This window comes from Octopus sinensis, linkage group LG2 (genome assembly GCF_006345805.1).
Source record: "Octopus sinensis linkage group LG2, ASM634580v1, whole genome shotgun sequence".
NCBI classification, from domain to species: Eukaryota; Metazoa; Mollusca; class Cephalopoda; order Octopoda; family Octopodidae; genus Octopus; species Octopus sinensis.
Genome location: NC_042998.1, coordinates 178,591,756 through 178,612,000, shown reverse-complemented (window position 1 = coordinate 178,612,000; position 20,245 = coordinate 178,591,756). Strand labels below are relative to the sequence as shown.

General features: G+C 35.0%; 1 long non-coding RNA gene across 1 annotated transcript in view; it reads right to left on the bottom strand.

The window, feature by feature from the left end:
• Nucleotides 1-519: 519 nt before the first annotated feature.
• LOC118762133 overlaps nucleotides 520-20,245 on the bottom strand; it is a 73,555-nt gene continuing 53,829 nt past the window's right edge. The window contains exons 3-4 of the long non-coding RNA XR_004997910.1: nucleotides 7,500-7,570; nucleotides 520-678 (exon numbers count right to left, since the gene is read on the bottom strand). This is a non-coding gene — a long non-coding RNA (uncharacterized LOC118762133). The remainder of the gene's footprint in view (nucleotides 679-7,499; nucleotides 7,571-20,245) is intronic.

Genomic DNA, 20,245 nt, shown 5'->3' with positions numbered 1-20,245 from the left:
TATATATATAAAACACAGGATGTGCGTCTGTATGTTTGTCATGTCGTTATAACTTGAGATCCACACAACTGGTTTTAATGAAGTTTTACACATGCATTACATAGGATCCATGGAGTGTCATGGGCCCAAAAAATTTTCAACTTCTTGCCTAATACGGGCCCAGGGGCAAATAAACTGCATTTTAAAAGCATTTTTGCAGCATTAAGGCTCATAACTTGAAAAGTATCCAGTTGCTTTCCTCCAAATTTTCAACAAACATTAATCAGGCTCCATGAATTGTTGTTGACTAAAAAAATTTCCGATGCCAACTATGGGCCCCACCAAAATGCAGATTTGAGTACACTGCACTAGGCTTTATCTTTATTTTAGGCCATTTTCTGATGATAAAATATTGACACTACTTATGCATTATAAGTAGCATATAATATTTCATGAAAACCTTTTTGTCCAATTTGGCAGAGGAATTGGGAAGAACATTAAAATTTTTGATGGCGCCCTGTTGATGCTTCATGTTACCATCCTGTGCACCACTGAGCTATATGTATGTGTGTATCGCTGAATAAAGGCACAAAAAATCAATTCATCTGTTCTCCAGAAGTGCCCTGTTGATGTTTCACCTTTCCAATCCTGCGCAAAGCAGCATGGCCTGGCAGCATGTCTGCTTTCTATGTCATCCATCTCTGAACTATATAATGCAAAATGTTCATACAAAAAAAAAAAAACTGCTGTTGTGACACACACCATGTAACAGTTCTATATTTAAGAGATGAGGAATTATGTACATTATTTACACTATTTACATTTGACAGATATTTGTCCTCATCTTGTTTGTTGTTAACACAATGTTTCGGCTGATATACTTTCCAGCCTTCATCAGGTGTCTTGGGGAAATTTCGAGCCTGGATTCTCATTCCTAAGATATTTTTCGATATTATCATTATTATTATTATTCGGGTCACTGCCTGGAATCGAACTCGGAATCTTGGGGTTAGTTGCCTGGGAATATGGCGTAGTGGTTAAAAGTGTGAGCTACTAACCCCAAGATTCCAAGTTCAATTCCAAGCAGTGACCTGAATGATGATGGTGATGATGATGATGATGGTGGTGGTGGTGGTGGTGGTGGTGATGATGATGATGATGATGATAATGAAATGCCGTGATGCAATACCAGACAGTGATTCTCATGGCTTCTGATCTTAACTGATTGGAAGTGTTATCATGTACATTGTTTTGTCTTGGTATAAAAGATGGGCTACAGAAAATATTCTGCTCAATACCACAGATTTGCTTGTCAGCTGTTTGACCTTAATCAGTTGACCATGTCCCAGAAGTAGTGGGGGATCATCATAGGCATGTGTTGAGAGGAATTCTTAGAGGTTTGGATAATTCACCTTCGGAAACATGGGTGGTTCGTTCAACATCCTTAAACAATCCTTATTCAGGGGCTTTTGAGTGGGATGGGCTACTCGACCAGAAGAAAATTCTAACTGGGCTCCATCTGCAAGGTCATGCACTGTTTATTTTGATATGAGATCACCATACCATGTTTTTTTTATTAATTTTTTTTTGCACAGTAAGGTCTGGCGAACCTATTTACACATACGCATACTTATCTGTTAAAATTAAAATATAGTATTTGGTATCGAACTATGATAAAGTTATTTAGAGGCCTGATGATTGGGGTTACATTTCAAGAAATGTTCCTGTAAAACACTGCATGCTTAAGGAACTGTAAAAGAACTTCAAGAAACACATGTAGCAGAGAAATGAGTAGTAAGTAAAAAATTAAAATTCTTTTATATGGTGGGATGAAGGGGACTACTATCTCTAAATAACATATATATATTTCTTTACTACCCACAAGGGGCTAAACATAGAGGGGACAAACAAGGACAGAGAAAGGGATTGAGTTGACTACATCGATCCAGTGCGAAACTGGTACTTTATTTATCGACCCCGAGAGGATGAAAGGCAAAGTCAACCTCGGTGGAATTTGAACTCAGAATGTAACGACAGACGAAATACGGCTATGCATTTCGTCCGGCGCGCTAACGTTTCTGCCAGCTTGCCGCCTATAAATAACATATATATGTACATATATATATGTATATATTTGTATATATATATATGTTTATATGTGTGTATGTATGTATGTATGCATGTATATCTAAGTGTGTGTGTCTTTGTGTTTGTTTTTGTTCCCCCCCCCACCGTTTGACAACCGCTGTTGATGTGTTTGCATCCCTATAACTTAGTGGTTCAGTAAAAGAGACTGATGGAATAAATACCAGGCTTAAAAAAGAAGTACTGGGGTCGATTCATTTGGCTAAAAATTCAAGTCAGTGCCCCAGCATGGCCACAATTAAATGAATGAAACAAGTAAAAGATAAAAAACAAAAAATATTTCAAGGAGATTTAGAAAGTATGTTTCAAAATCTTCACAAAATCAAAGAAATTTTTTGAAGATACCGTTCGCAGAACCTTTAACATGCAAAACTATTTATAGAAGTTTCAGGGGCAACAACAGAACAGTTTTCTTTTGAAGTTAAAGAAATCAATACAGTTTATAAAATACCCTAATGAATCTCAAATTTGAAATTAGATGTGTTTGTGTAGTTGGATTTTATGATCTAGTAATATAGTTAGTTAACTTCCAATCCAATCCTATTTGAATGCAAACTGTATTTAGAGCTTGATTTAAAAGAAATTGTACATAAATGTGAATAAACATTCTGACTTTGAACAGGTGAAAGTGTGAAACAGAATTCTCAAAAAATTTGATGCTAAAATTCTTACAAAAGCAATCCTAGCTATCTTCTCAAATGAAACAGCAGTCCAAATGTTGAATAATATCAAAACAAGCAAGAGAAACATGTGATGATTTGAATGCTCCTATCTAACATTAAATTGTACAAGATATATCCTTCCTATAATACTACTCAAACTCAGTAATAAAAAGGTCAGGCAACTGGGGTTTTTTTTTGCTGATTTGGGCTAAATAACTCTTTCACCAATTTATCTATAAAATATGCACTATAGTGAAAATTACTTATAAGATTGGTCATGAGTTTAAAGTCTGTTGTTCTTCAATGAAAGAGCCTTATGCAGCCATGCAACCTGGTAGAAGTAGCAGCTAAATTCCCTTTTAATTTCACTCTACCATTTTATTAACTGCTCATTTTATTTTACTAAAATTAGATACTAATCTCATGCTACAGTTAGCAATAAAAATAGCATTGAACCATATGATTAATATTCCTTTGATATACAAATGTCAAAATTTGCTCAAAAAGAAAGCAAAATTACAACACCAATAATAATAATAATAATAATAATAAATAATAATAATAATAATAATAAACACCAATGGTTACGAAGCTCAGGGCTAAAAGCAGAGAGTGAAAGTTTCATATTAGCTGCTCAAGACCAAAGCTTATTAACCCGGAACTACCAAGCCAATGTGATAAAAAAATGGAGCTGACCCAAAATGCCGATTCTGTACGAGATTGAAACTATAGACCACCTAATCTCAGGGTGTAGAGTCTTAGCACCTGCAGAATATAAAGCAAGACATGACAGAGTCGGCTAGTATTTACACTGGACAATATGTCGGCATTATAAAATCAAAACCGCTGACAAATGGTATAAACACCCTCCTGAAGCTGTGACTGAGGGAGAAAATGTATCGATTCTCTGGAACTTGCCCGTACATAACGACAAAACTATAAAAGCTAATAAACTGGATATTATTCTAAAAGATCAAACAAAAAAGGTGTGTTTATTAATTGACATGAGTATTCCTTGCAATCACAATATAGTGGCAAACGAATTTGACAAGATCAGTAAATTTAAAGACTTGCTAATAGAAATTGAAAAAGTGTGGCATCTCAAGGCGACTACAGTACCAGTGATTGTAGGATCTCTAGGAATGATAAAAAAAGGTACTGAAACCTATTTGAAAATGATACCAGGGTTACCATCCCTACAGGAAGTGCAAAAAATCATGTTAACTGGAACAATTTATGTACTGAGAAGAGCATTATCACTGTGAAAACAACATCCATTCATGAATTTATTTATTTATTAATTTTTTAAATACATATTTTACCAGTGAATTTGCATGTGTAATCTGGGAATGCATACAATGAGCTTCTCTGCCCTAGGTGTATGGAAAACACTCGGCGAGAAACAGAAGAAAATTTGAAGAAAGAAGGAAACTAATAATAATAATAATAATAATAATAATAATAATAATAATAATAATAACAATAATAATAACAACCACAACAACAACAACAACAATGATGATGATAATAATAATAATAATAATGATAATAATAATAATAGTAATAATGAAATTTTAAAACGTAATCTAACAGAACTCATCTAGAAAATGGATGTAAAAGAATAACTTTCTTGAAAATCAAGAGGTTCTGGGGAGTCAATGCTCAACTCTAGTTGCTATAGCATTAAGTAAATGTCAATGAAAGCTTCTCCAGGATGGGACAACAGCCTGTAGCAAGTAGCTCTTCCAGTGATTAGAATTGAACTTGGCACAGTATTTATCCACATTGAAACTACTTACAATGATATACGTTGCACTTCCTAAGAACTCAGTCATTGAGAGCAAAGTAATGAGACTACAAACTACAACATAGTAACAATGTAAGAATAAGAACTGCCAACTTCTTAGCGGGTCGTTCAGTACTCAATCCACTTAGCAATCTATATTTCTGTATAAAAGAACCAAAGAATAAAAATCTATACCAGAAGTGAAAAGACTTCCATTCATGTCTAGGCTGTATGATATGAATAGCAACCAACCTCAGTATTTGATTGATACTTTATTTTGTTGACATCAGCAGGATGTAAAACAAAGTTGACTGCATCAGAACTAGAACTCAGTTTGTAAAATGCCATAATTAAATATTGCAAAGCATTTTATTCAATGCTCTAATGATTCTGCCACTCCATCATTTGTAGATGCTTTGTTTAGCATTCAATCTTCCACTCTAACATAGGTGGGATGTTGTTTTGTAGACAATAGGCTACATATATTGTTTATCTTTTTATCTTTTACTTGTTTCAGTCATCTGACTGTGGCCATGCTGGGCCATGCCTTGAAGGGTTTTTGTAAAACAAATTGACCCCAGGACTTCTTTTTTTTAAAGCTCGGTACTTATTCTATTGTTCTGTTTTGCCAAACTGCTAAGTTATGGGAGATGTAAACACACCAAAATCAGTTGTCAAGCAGTGGTGGAAGACAAACATGGACACAAAAACACACACACACACACATAGATACACACACGTGTGTGTGTGTGTACATACAAATATATATATACACAACCAGCTTCTTTCAGTTTCTATCTACCAAATCCACTCACAAGGCTTTGCTCAACCTGAGACTATATTAGAAGACACTTGCCTAAGGTGCCATGCCGTGGAAATGAACCTGGAACCATGTGGTTGGGAACCAGGCTTCTTACTACACAGCCATACCTGTATATGTGTATATATATATGTAGACAGACAGACAGACAGACAGACAGACAGACAGACAGATAGATAGATAGATAGATAGATAGATAGATAGATAGATAGATAGATAGATAGGTAGATGTGAAAACTAACTTAAGACTGATTTGAGTGTGTGTTGTCAAATCACACGAGTTTGTGTGAATTGGAACCAGTCATTCATTCATTACTGATACCTTCTAAATTCTGCAATGCAAACCAAAGAGATACCTAGTAATTCTATTGCTTGCTATGGTAAATTATGCCATACTGTAATATCATCAACAGCTAAGCATCTCATCAACATTTACAACACAATGCCAGTGATAGGTGTGGGCCCCTGATTTTTTTGTTGCGTTTGTGTTGTACCCTACAAACTTGACCATCTATTTTCTCTAATTATGCAAATGTGTGTAACTGAAGTCAGTTAACTAATTTTGTAGTCACTGGTTTGGTCTTTATGCTATGCCTTTTAGCAAGACACAATTTTATGATTGCCTCAGTTTGCTTTGTCAGAGTTACTTCCTCTCTAGTTGACTGGTTAGTAATAGGAGATGCAGTCAACTGTAAAAAAAAAAGGCCCTCTCAAACATTATGTAAATGTGAGAGCTAGTAGATAATAGATGTAGGGGTAAATATGTCAATAATAGCAACAAAAATGAAAATTGTTAAAAACAGGAAGAACCAATCAACCCTTAAAGAGTTTTTAAAAAAAACATATTTAATGTTTTCTATATTATTGTTGTCAACCCTATAGCTAACACTAGTCTACTAAAATCATTGTTATTCTCATGACAGTTGCCTGAATAATATCAGTCACACAGTATGTTGCACTACCTAACACCTGCAATAGTTTAATATGGCAATCATTTGATGAGAATACTGTTTACAGATGGATGTTTAATCTCTGTAATCTTGTCATATCCATTAGGAAGAAAATCTTTCTTTTGTTTAGGCACAAGGCTGATTTTTGTTGAAGAATGAATGAATTAACTCAAGCAAATAGCAAGTACTTATTTTATTGACCCTAGAGGGATAACAGTTGACCCCAGTAACATTTAGTCATAGTGTATCGTGACAAAAATAAATGCTTTATTTAGTTTAATGCTTTGCTGTATCAACTGTACACACAGCCTACTTTTGGGAGAAAATATTGATTTCATATATAGGTATAAAGCCTCGGACCTATGTAGGGGGTGAATTGATTTTATGAAGCAATATGAGTAGAATTGCTACAATTGGGAATCAAATTTGAGTCATACACTTAACTTAAGGTCAGAGCCTTACCTTTGCTCTATTGTGTTAGCCACTTAAACCGATATTGTACCTTATTCATGCTTTAGTCAACACATTAGCAAAGTGAGATGGTTTTCACTAGGAATCTAAACTTGTGACAGTCTTGTTGATCTAAAAGGAGACACTGGTATATTTTGCAGAAGGACAAAGGCCCTTTTAAATAATGCTAAATGGATACAGGAAATTGAGAGTCTAATGTTTTTCTGAGGGCATAAAAGAGATAAAATAAGCCCAAATGAAAATGAAAACTGGGTTACAGATCCACCATGCTAGAAGTCTACCTCTATTCTTTAGCATTCCTTACTTTTGTATGAAAATAAATACAAATTTTGTATGTAAATAAATACAAATCTTGAAAAACCCTAGCTTACACATTGTCATGTTTGTTTATTTTTTTACTTTTCATTTATCTATTTATTTATTTTTAAATTATGCTTTGCGACAGGACACTAACTAGAAACTAGAGCAGAAACTAATTACTTATAAAAGGAATAAAATAGCCAAAAGGTACTATCTGTATTTATAATATACAACTTTTTATTCTTTCTTTTCTCATCCTCCCCCTACACTTTTTCTTTTGTTCTTTTCTTCTCCTTCATTTCAATATTACTTGCTTTAACTTTACTGTAAAATATTCTCATAAAGCATTGAAGAGTGAATAAAAGAGACTGAAATGACCTACTTACCTGGCTGACTTGAAAACCAATTTACAATCATGTCATAGTCACCAAAATTGCACCTTTTATGACAATTTGTTCTAAATGAGAAATATTGTTTACATTTCAAACAGTCATTATAATACGTATATTGTTAGTAAAAAGAACAGCAAATCAAAAACAGGAAATAGCACAGAACTTTCTTTTTGAACACAACAAAGATGTTGCTCTATTTATAGAAAGGAAGGGAAACGTTTTAAACTCAGGGGCAAATTACATATACCAAAGAACCTGAGGGATGCATCTGTGTTGATTGGCATCAGGAAAGAGCACCCAGCCATAGAAACCATGCCAAGCAGACAATGGGACATGATGCAGCTCTGTAACTTGGATCCAGTCAAACCATCTGACCCATGCCAATATAGAAGACAGATTTTAAATAATGATACATAGGTGCAGGAGTGGCTGTGTGGTAAGAAGCCTGCTTCCCAACCATATGGTTCTGGGCAAGAGTCTTCTATTATAGCATCGGACTTGACCAAAGCCTTGTGAGTGGATTTGGTAGACAGAAACTGAAAGAAGCCTGTTGTGTGTGTGTGTGTGTATGTATTTAAAGTTAACACAAGGCATTGGGATGCGGAAACAGCATCAACCTGTTTAGAAATAGGAGCTAAATTCTTAATTCAACCACCAGAAAGCACCAAATAACAGAAAAACAACAGAAAAACCACTTTCCAGTGGTTGAATTAGGAATTTAGCTCCTATTTCTAAACAGGTCGATGCTGTTTCCGCATCCTCATGCCTTGTACTAACATAAAATTTTATAGCTATAAAATACTATTAGACCTACTGAACCAATAATATTACTGCGGTTAATATTATCATTTAAAAATATTGAATGCAGATGATATTAACAGTAGTGATATCTTACCTCGTGTGTGAATACTCAAATGTTTTTGCATACACACACACACACACATATATATATATATATAATATATATATATATACATATATATACATATATATATGTATGTATATATGTTTATGTGTGTCTGTGTCTTATATATATATATATATATATATATATATATATATTATATATATATATATATATATATTATATATATATATACATATATATACATATATATATGTATGTATATATGTCTATGTGTGTCTGTGTCTTTGTGTGTGTTTGCCCTCCACCACTGCTAGACAACTGGTGTTGGTGTGTTTATGTCCCTGTGACTTAGCAGTTTGGCAAAAGAGGCTGATAGAATAAGTATCAGGCTTAGAAAATATTAAAAAAAGTACTGGGGTTGATTCATTCAACTATAACTCTCCAAGGCAGTGCCCCAGCATGGTCGCAGTCTAATGACAGAAGCAAATAAAAAAGTTGAGATAGAGAAGGAGGAAAGAAGAGAGAGAGAAGGGAAAGAGGGTGAAGAGAAAGGTGGAGAGGGAAAGGAAAAAAGGAAAAGGAGCAGGAAGAGAGAGAGAGAGAGAGAGGGGGGGGCCCTTTTCTTTAAGTTTTATTTAGTAATAGGAAAAGTGTATATAAACAATAAATGGATGATTAATATTTTCAGGTCATATTTTGCTTAGAGATGAATGATCAAATATTTTATGAGAATAGTAAAAATGTTATGTTTATGAATTCGTTTTGCAAGATTCCTGTTGTGAAATTGTGTATTGAAACAGATATTGTTGTATTTTGGGATGGTCACTTTTTTTTTTTTTTTTACCAAATAAACGCATGCTCTATACATTCATTCTTCACTCATTTGTTACTGTTCTTATTCTAACTTATGTCTGTTGTCCAGAAATCTTTTGTCACACATCTGTGACCTCTTCAGCAACACTTACTCTATTCTAAGAACAGAATAGAGTAAGTGGAGCAAGAACACATGAAAACGAAAAGTGTTGCTGAAGAGGTCACAGATGTGTGATGAAAGATTTCTGGACAATGGAATGAGTTAGCATAATAAAATAAGAACAGTAATAAATGAGTGAAGAGAAAATAGATAGTGCATATGTTTATTTGGAAAAAAAAAATGACCATTCTATAATAATAATAATAATAATAATGAAATTATTGTATACAGTGCTCAGGTGCACCACAACTTGTCTGAAAACCAACAGTAAAAATGTTTCATCATATTTAATCACAATTTATATATTTATACATTTATATATTTATTCAATTAGCAGAATTGGTAGAGTACCAAATATAATAAAGAAAATTCTTCAATCCATAGGAATTGGTGAGGGTTTGCAATGGCAGCAATAAATCTAAAGAAATGTAGGTAAAAGTTTAATTGCAGTGAGGAAAAGAAGGTTTTACATTTCATGTTCTTGTCCATTGACTGAGAGTAGAAAGAGATGAAAAAGTTGTTTGCTTCATGAACAACAGAGGAAGTGAATAGCAACCTGAAATAAGTACAAGTGTTCAATGTTAAGTGAGATAAAGAATAAAAGAAAAAAGCAGGTACTATTTAAGTTTGTGGTGTATGTTATGCATAGAAAGTTATGAGTAGGGCATTGGGAGAATAAAAGAATTGCAGACTATGCTGTCAAATAAACTGCTGCAAAGTAGGTGTGTGTGTGTGGGGGTGGGTGGGGGGATGATGAGTAATATTTACTGCAGTTTTGACTTTGAGAAAAAATATGTATTACAAATGTTTACTACCTGACAAAGATTATATCAGCTAAGTAAATGACCTTCTCCAAATGCTTCAAAAACATCATAACTTATGAAGAACACTATTTCAGAAAATTATCTCCATTCTCTTTGAGCATATAAAAGAAAAATTTATGAGGGACAAAATGAGTAGGACAAAATATGGTAAATTTTCCTCTTCAGTTCTCCAGAATTACTTTTGAAAAAAGACTCATACACATCAGTATCCATCCTTAGATGTCAGAAAGGCAACAAAAATTTAAAATATCTTGGGCAAATGAAAGAGGATCATGGAGAAATGGTATATGATATGAAATTAACGAAACTCAACTAAATCTAAAAACACAGCATAAGATATTCTCTGTAGCATCTTCATTATCTGCTGGAGTGGCTCACTTCCTGATATATTTATACACCGTGCAGTTAAAGAGAAGAGATTGTTGAAATTAGTCGTAGCTCATTTTACCCCACTATAGACATAATTTCTGAAAATATAATTGATTCATAATTTGTTTTCTACAGCTGTTTCAATGGAGTAAAAACATTTATCCTTTACACCACCACCACCACCACCACCACCACCACCACCACCATCATCATCATCATCATCATCATCATCATCATTATTATTATTATTACTACTACTATTATTTAGCACCTGTTTTCCATGCTAGCATGGGTAAGATGGTTTGGCTGGGGATGGTAAGCTGGAGAGCAGCACCAGGTTCCAATCTATTTTGGCTTGGTTTTTATGGCTGGATGCCCTTCCTAATACCAACCACTCCACAAAGTATAATGGGTATCTTTTATGTGTCACTAGCATGGATACTTTTTTATGTGTTATCATCATCATCATCATCATCCTCATTTAACGTCCGCTTTCCATGCTAGCATGGGTTGGACGGTTCAACTGGAGTCTGGGGAGCCCGAAGGCTGCACCAGGCCAGTCAGATCTGGCAGTGTTTCTACAGCTGGATGCCCTTCCTAACGCCAACCACTCCGAGAGTGTAGTGGGTGATTTTATGTGCCACCGACACAGGTGCCAGACGAGGCTGGCGAACGGCCACGCTCGGATGGTGTTTTTTTTTTTATGTGCCACCGACACAGGTGCCAGACGAGGCTGGCAGACGGCCACGCTCGGATGGTGTTTTTATGTGCCACCGACACAAGTGCCAGATGAGGCTGGCGAACGGCCACGATCGGATGGTGTTTGTTACGTGCCCGGATGGTGTTTGTTACGTGCCCACAGCACGGAGGCCAGTCGATGCGGTACTGGCTACGGCCACGTTCGGATGGTTTTCTTGTGTGCCACCGGCACTGGTACCACAAAAATACAAATTCCATTGATGTTCATCTATTTTGATTTGGTTTGATTTTCACTTGCCTCAACAGGTCTTCACAAGTGTCACATACTTGCCTCAACAGGTCTTCACAAGTGTCATAAGAAGGAAGGTATGCACAGGTAGACTGACTACGTCCCAGGTCGGCACTGGTACCACAAAGATACAAATCATTGTGCAAATTAACTCACAATTCATTTAAATGAAATTCATATTTCATTAATTATGATGATATTTTATCCCATTGATACAACTATCAAAAACAATTTAAGTTTGAATCATTGGTTAAATTTATGCATTTCTGCTGTTTTCAATTCTAAATATATTTGTTTTTAAAAAGCAGTATGCATCAACTTTCTGTGTGGGCCACATATGTTAACTCGTGTTGCTTTATAAATATAAGTGATACAAATATATCTTTATAAATACATCTCAGTATTAAATACTGAATATTTTTTTATACCTTTGATATTATTTATCAACCATGTTGCATTACACACACACAGTACGTATGTATATATGTATGCATGCATGTATATATGTACAAACATCACACATACAAATACAGAAATGTAAACACAAACCGAGAGGCATAAAAAATAATATGTGTACGTATAATATTGTTGTTGTCACTGTAGGCCATTGTAATATTTAACACTAGAGAAGCTCCAAATAATCAGATAACAATGCATATTTTCTTAATGTTATTGGAGAAAGTTTTTGAGTGGTTGATTGTTCATTGTGTTGATAATGAGGCATTATCTACTGCTAGTAATTTTAGACAAGAAATCCATTACCACTGTCCTGTTATTTAGTGAACAACTAGAATCTAGGGACTTGTGTGAAATAAAAGAATCATTGTATCAGCTCCATATCTGAAATTGTTATCAGTAGCCATTCTACATTTAATATCAGAACAGACACAACTGTTTTCAGTTTTGTGATTCTCACAATGGTATTCTCTTACTTTTATCATTCTTATTTCTTTTCTGTCAGCTCTCCTTTTACTCTTTTATATATTCCTTTGCCCTGTTTTATCCTTCTGTGTTCTATTACACACACACATACTTACTCTGGAGTCACCCCATGTTTCTCCCGTTTATTGTAATGCATTTTTCAGTTTGCACTGGTTTCCTCAGCTTGCTCACTTTGCCCTGTCAACCAAATATTTCTTTACACAAATACCTAATCCACATGATTTTTTTTTTTGTTTGCTTGTTTCTTTTATGTTTTCACTTCCATCCTCTTTTCCTTCACATTTATTAAATGTTTCATTACCAATCATCACATTATCTTCCTACTTCCTTGTTTGTTCCACTCTAACCATCATTGCCATTGTCCTTGCTGTTTGCATTATCATCACCATCATCATCATTGTCATCATTTCCATCACTATCATCACTATTCTCTTCATCATCGTTGTCCTCATTGCATCTTCATCATCATCGTCACCATCATCATAGTTGCCATATTTGCCATCTTCGTTGTTGTCATCATTGGTGGCATCATCATCATCATCATCATTGTTGTATTTATTCTTCACACTGTGTTCAACTCATGCTGAGGCCCACCATCCAGAAACCAGAGACAAGACATAACTGACGTGCTTCAATTGCATCAGCTATAATGACGTAAACATTTTGATATCTTATGCATATGTGTATATTTGTGCGCACATGTATACATACACACAAATGGTTGGGTACTGAAAAATTTCTGACTTTTAGGGTATCGTGAAAGGCTTTGTTGGAGGCCCAAACTTCCACGTTCTTTTACAAGGATTAGAAAACTGAAGGACCACTGCAATAAGTGTATGAATCTGACAGGGGAACATATTGAATAAAATCGTAATTAACTGATCCTCCTTAATTTTAATTACCAAAAACCAAGAACTTTTCATTACCCCCTTGTACACACACACACACACACACATATATTAGAAGGTTTGGAGATGATGTACAGGTTTTATGTATTAAAAGAAATAAGGTACTCAGAAATCTGGATGGTTTTATATTTACAGATATTTATTAATATGTCACATGTTTTTATAAATCATACATTAGCGCTTGCATCCACTCAAGTGGAGTCTTCAGATTGAATTTTTTCAGGAGATTTGTCTCTTTTTATAGTATTATTGAGTATGTAGGGGTGGAGAGAGATATAAGATAGTAAAAGAGGGTGAGGAATCGGGAGAATGTGTCCTCATCAGTGTCCTCATAGCAAAATTCCTTCCTGGACTCAAATTACATTCACACAGCCATCGCAAATAGATGCAACTTCTATTATTTTTAAACATTTTGTTTTAAATCCTCTCCTATGAACAGTCATACAATGAAATCGATGGGAGTAAACACCACCACCACCATCATCATCGTCATCAACATCATTACTCTTTGAATTTTACTTCTCAGAGCTCTCAATTTTATTTGCTCCAGTTAATTCTGTAAGAGTAGACAGCAGCCTGATATCAAAGGTTTCACAGGATCTCTTTCTATGGCACCCACGTACCAATCTCAAAATTCTTGCTGCCACCGAGAGAGCAGTTTTTGAGCATGTTCTCACCAACATATTTCTAAAAACTTGGTTGATAGTGCTCTGAGTACCCCTACAGCTATTGGGATGACAGTTACTTTTTTCATTGTCCACATTCTTGCAATTTCATCTTTTAGTAACTTATATTTTCCCATCTTCTCCAACTCTTTGCCATGTATGCATCCTCAGGTATGGCAATATCTATAATCTTGGTTTACTTCTTTCTTTTATTCACTATAACAATGTCTGGTCTCTGAGCATCAATTATTGTTATCATTAAGGTGGTGAGCTGGTAGAATCATAAGCACACTGGGAAAAATGCTTAGTGCCATTTTGTCCATCTTTATGTCCTGTGTTCAAGTACTGCTGAGGTTGATTTTCATCCTTTTGGGGTTGGTAAATAAGTACCAGTTGAGCACTGCGGTTGGTTTAATTAACTTGGTTGCTTTTCCAAAACTGCTGGCTTTGTGCCAAAATTTGAAACCATTATTATTTAGACAGTGAGCTGGCAGAATCGTTAGCATGCCGGGCAAAATGCTCTGTGGCATTTCGTCTGTCTGTGTGTTCTGAGTTCAAATTCCACCAGGGTCAATTTTGCCTTTCATCCTTTAAGGGCCGATAAATTAAGTACCAGTGGAACACTGGGGTCAATGTAATCGACTATCCTCTTCCCCCAAATTCAGGCCTTGTGCCTATAGTAGAAAGAATTATTATTATTATTGAGTGAGAGAGCAGTGCATGCCATCTAAGTGACACTGGGGTAAAATATATGAAGCCCAGTATACCCATCATGACTACTTGCCTGATAAGGTACATGCATCACAACCATATGTGTGTGACATGGTGGTCACATATCAAGATTAACAGTGCATGACCTTGCAGGTGGGGCCCAGTTTGAATTTTCTTCAGGTTGAGGAGCCAATCCTGCTCAAAAGGTCCCTGAATAAGGGTTGTTTAAGGATGTTGAAAAAAATACACATGTTTCCAGAGGTGAATTATCCAAACCTCAAAGAATTCCTCTCAACGCATGGCCATGATGTTCCCCAACTATTTCTGCTTGTGATCAGAGATGCATATATCATCAGCCACTAAAGGACATGCTCATCTGTTTATGGTCAAACAACTGACAACCAAATCTTCCTTTCCCCACGGTAACTACATTCATTTAAACAAGTATATATCCTCTTGGTTTAGTTAAGAGTCTCTCAACAAAACACTTCACAATGACACCACAATTAAACTCCTGGTACTTAATGTAATATACTAGTTATACTCTATTAAGCATAATGAGTAGTCTTGTATAATGAATGACACTATAATATACTTTCTATATAGTCAGATTTCAAACATAACATTTGATAAATATATGAAACTACATCGACATACATTTTGGATAACTGTTACACTTATATATGTATAACATTAAAGTATAAATAATGCTCAAATACGAATTTGGTGAATTGACAGAGTTGTCAGAATGTTGAATTGAGTGCCTTAATGTCCTGTGGTAGTTGTTCAGCCTCTCTGTGCTTTGAGTTCAAATCTTGTTGAGGTTTACTTTTTATCCTTCATCCTTTTGGGGGTTCAAGAAATAAAGTACCATTCAAGTACCAGAGCCATTTATTCTCTCTCTCTCTCTCTCTCTCTCTTTCTCTCTCAGAATCAGTTATGTTGAAGAAGACAAGCAAAGAGCTCACTTCATGGTCCCACTGATACTTTCATTTCCACTCTATGGGTCTCTAAGAAAGAGATGTATATATATGTTTAAAATATACCGTAATAATACTCTTGTGTTTTTCTCCATCACAATATATGAATGAGAAAGGAAGGGATGATAGATGAATAAGGAAGGAAGGTGTAATGGCAAACTCGGTAGTGGGATGATGGAAATTCTATGGTGTAAAAAAAAAAATCAAGTATTGTTTCAACTCTGTGTGAGTATATGTGTGTGTATGTAAAAGGGAGGTATGTGAATGTGTGTGTGTGTATGTAAAAGGGAGGTATGTGAATGTGTGTGTGTGTATGTGTGTGCAATGGAAGTGGGATGGTGAACATTTAAAGCTGGAAAGAAAAATCAAACAGCGTTTCAACTCTGTGTGAGTATATGTGTGTATCTATAGACGTGTACAAGGGAAGTATATGAATGTATGTGTGAACCAGCATTCTTTCAGTAACAAATGATTAATGAGGTCATATCTCAAAAGACAACCTCTAGATAACATTGACAAGTGTATTAATTTGATTTACCATCCATATTCAATCTGTTTTTGTTAAAAATAATTATTACAATCACACACACCTACACAAACATATACAAACTCATTAGAGAAAATAATTATTGCCTAAGTGTATCAAGAATATAAAACAACTGCAGTTGAATGGTATATTATAAATTTGGTAAGAAAAGAATTATTAAACTAAAAACTTGGTTTTGTAACTTATTTATATATAAAATACTACAATTAGCTGTCATTTTTGACAGCACAAGGCCAGCTAGTTAAATCATAATACTAAAGCTTGTAAGTATACATGTACAACATTAATGTATAATACTAAATTATGTTAGCATATATGTATAACATTGATGTTTACTCCTTTAGTATTTTCATTATTCTGTCAAATGTAATGCTATTAATCCTGAATTATCTTGTAACTTGGAGATTTTGATGAGGTAACTATTTTTATTTCTAGAATGAAATTGTAGGGTAGGTGTGAAAGACCAGATCTGGCCAATTTAAACATAAAGCAGGTAGAATATTTTGGTAGGATACAGTCAGTTTAAGTGCCAAAGAGTTAATATAAAAGTAGGTAAGTACATGTATGTATAAAATTAAAGGATAATATTAAAGTATGTATATATGTACAACATGGAAGTGTGTGGCTTAGTGGTTAGGGTGTTTGGTTTGTTCCTTCTCGAGCCATGCCTGGCTCATAAGGGCCTGTTTCCCGGTTTCCTTGGTGTATAGGTTCCCCACCTGGATGGGACGCCGGTCCGTCGCAGGTGAGCTGCATGATGCAGGAGGAAAGAGTGAGAGAAAGTTGTGGTGAAAGAGTCAGCAGAAGTTTGCTATTACCTTCTGCTGGAGCAGCGTGGAGCTTAGGTGTTTCGCTCATAAACACACACATCGCCCGGTCTGAGATTCGAACCCGTGATCCCTCAACTGTGAGTCCACTGCTCTAACCACTAGGCCATGTGTCTCCACTTAAGGTGTTTGACTCATGAAAGTTGTGGTGAAAGAGTCAGCAGAAGTTTGCCATTACCTTCTGCCAGAGCCGCGTGGAGCTTAGGTGTTTCGCTTATAAACACATACATCACCTGGTCTGAGATTCGAACCCATGGTCCCTCGACTGCAAGTCCGCTGCTCTAACCACTAGGCCATGTGCCTCCACTTAGGGTGTTTGACTCATGATCATAAGATTGTGGTTTTGATTCCTGGACTGGGTGCCACATTGTGTTCTTGAAACACTTCATTTCACATTGCTCCACTTCACTCAGCTGGTGAAAATGAGTAATCGTGCAACAGACCAGTGTCCTGCCCAGGTGGGGAATATATATATATGTGCCCCAGCATGGCTGCAGCCTTCAGGCTAAAACATTTTTAAGGATTTAAGGATGCCATGGAAACAGGGAGACTGGCCCTATGAGTTTGTGTGACTTGGGAAGTAACTTTACCTTTTTATACTTACTTATATGTATAACACCAAAGCGGGGCATTAAAACATAAGTGAGACAATCTTTGTATCACAAAGAGAAAAACTTTCCCACTTGCAGTTGAAATTTTCCCTATAGCAAGTATGAAACTATTTGTTATTGAAGTTTCTAAAAATCCATAGCAAAAAGAGTTAAAAATTAGAAAGAAAGCACTTGAAGCTTTACAATCAACAGAGTAATTTAATATAAGATGCACACCAGTGAAGTGGTAAAAAATATGAAAATATTATGGCCTTTGTGACTTTAACTAATTAATGCTGGACTCTCCCATGGAAGATGGCGTATGAGCATTCACCTTTTGCCAAATGACCTACATGACTGATTTGTTTATAGTGATTAAATGTTCATGACACACATTAGCTCATTCTCGCCATCAAATCAATGTTGTCTGAACAGGTGCAGTGTGTACCATGTGCCAGATGTCAAAGTAATTGCAGAGCACCATGAGATAAAGTGTTTTGCTCAAGAACACAACACACCACCCAGTTTAAGAATTGAAGTCTTGATCTAGCAATCGTGAGTGCAACACCCTATCCACTAAGCCTGACTAATTAATAATAAAATGCACCCTAATTAATTAATTAATTAATAATAATTATAATAATAATAATAATAATGATTTTTTAAAAACAAACTCATAATTTTCTTATGTTTTCTTAAACATTCTCTAGAGCAAAACCAAATATATGACACCCTAGGCATAACACTAACAGGAACTTCTAACTTGTCTCTTGAGGTCTCTGGGTGAGACTTGGTGTCAATTTGTACAAATACAAAGCAAAAGTCAAAACATATAATTATATACTAAATTTTGTATGACTACCCAAATATGTAAACAGACCTTTTATTGCAACTACACAATTGAATTCATAAATTCAAAAATTCAACGATGTGAATATCAGTGTGTGTGTGAGAGAGTGTGTGTGTATAATATATATTGAAACGCGATCCTACGACCGCGAGTCCGCTGCCCTAACCATTGGGCCATTGCGCCTCTCTCTCTCTCTCTCTCTCCTCTCTCTATATATATATATATATATATATATATATATATAGATGTATATATATATATATATATATATATATGTATATATATATATATATATATATATATATGTATATATATATATATATATATATGTATATATATATATATATATATAGTATATATATATATATATATAGTATATATATATATATATATATATGTATTATATATATAATATAATTATATATGTTATATATATATAATATATAATATATGTATATATATATAGTTATATATATGTATATTTATATTATATATATATATGTATATATTATATATAATATAATGTATATATATATATATATATATGCAATATAATTATATTCATATAATATATGTATATATATATATATATATATATAATATATATTATATATATCTATATATATATTATATAATATATATAGAGGCGCAATGGCCCAATGGTTAGGGCAGCGGACTCGCGGTCGTAGGATCGCGGTTTCAATATCCAGACCAGGTGTTGTGAGTGTTTATTGAGCGAAAACACCTAAAACTCCATGAGGCTCCAGCAGGGGGTGGTGGCGATCCCTGCTGTACTCTTTCGCCACAACTTTCTCTCACTCTTTTTTCTGTAGGTCTGCTCACTTAGCCAGCGGGGTGGTGTCATTTGAAGGCTAAAAACAATGTGAAGCGCATTGTGACCAGCGATCTGTAGCAACATCTGATAGCCTGGTCGGTCACGTGATCATGTGATATATATATATTATATTATTATTATTATTATTATTGTTGTTGTTTTTTCTACCAGTAATTACAAATAGAACAGGTTGAATTGCTTCCTTTCAAGGTCAAGGGCAGCGCTCTCAGTGGTCACTGGTAGTAGTAAACACATTTGACCTCTGCTGACCCAAAGGGTGTAAAGATTCTCTTGCCTCTATGGCTGACCTCCCCCACCATCTGCTGAATCTGTTTATAGACTTGTAGAATTTGATCCCTATTGTCCCTATTATCCCTATTGTTATCGGAGCATTGGGTTCAATACCACCCACTCTGAAAAACATCTGAAAACCTTAGAGATACACTACAATCTAGATGTATTGCAAAAGTCGGCATTACTTGGAACTGCATGCATATTGCATAAAGTACTGTCTGAGGTCCTTGTTGTGACTTGACAAACAGTACAAACCCCCACTAGACACAATATCTTCAATAAACAACCTCATGATATTGTATGCTGTGCAACATCTATAGTAATAATAATAATAATAATAATAATAATAAATGCTCTGATGTAGTACCAGGCAGTGGCTTTCATGGCTTTTTATCTTGACTGAGTGGAAGTGTTATCATGTACATTGTTTTGTCTTGGTATAAAAGACGGGATACAGCAAATATTCTGCTCCATACCACAGATTTGCTTGTCAGTTGCTTGACCTTGACTAGTTGAGCATGTCTCTTAGTGGCTGACGATATGTGCATCTCTGATCATGAGCAGAAGCA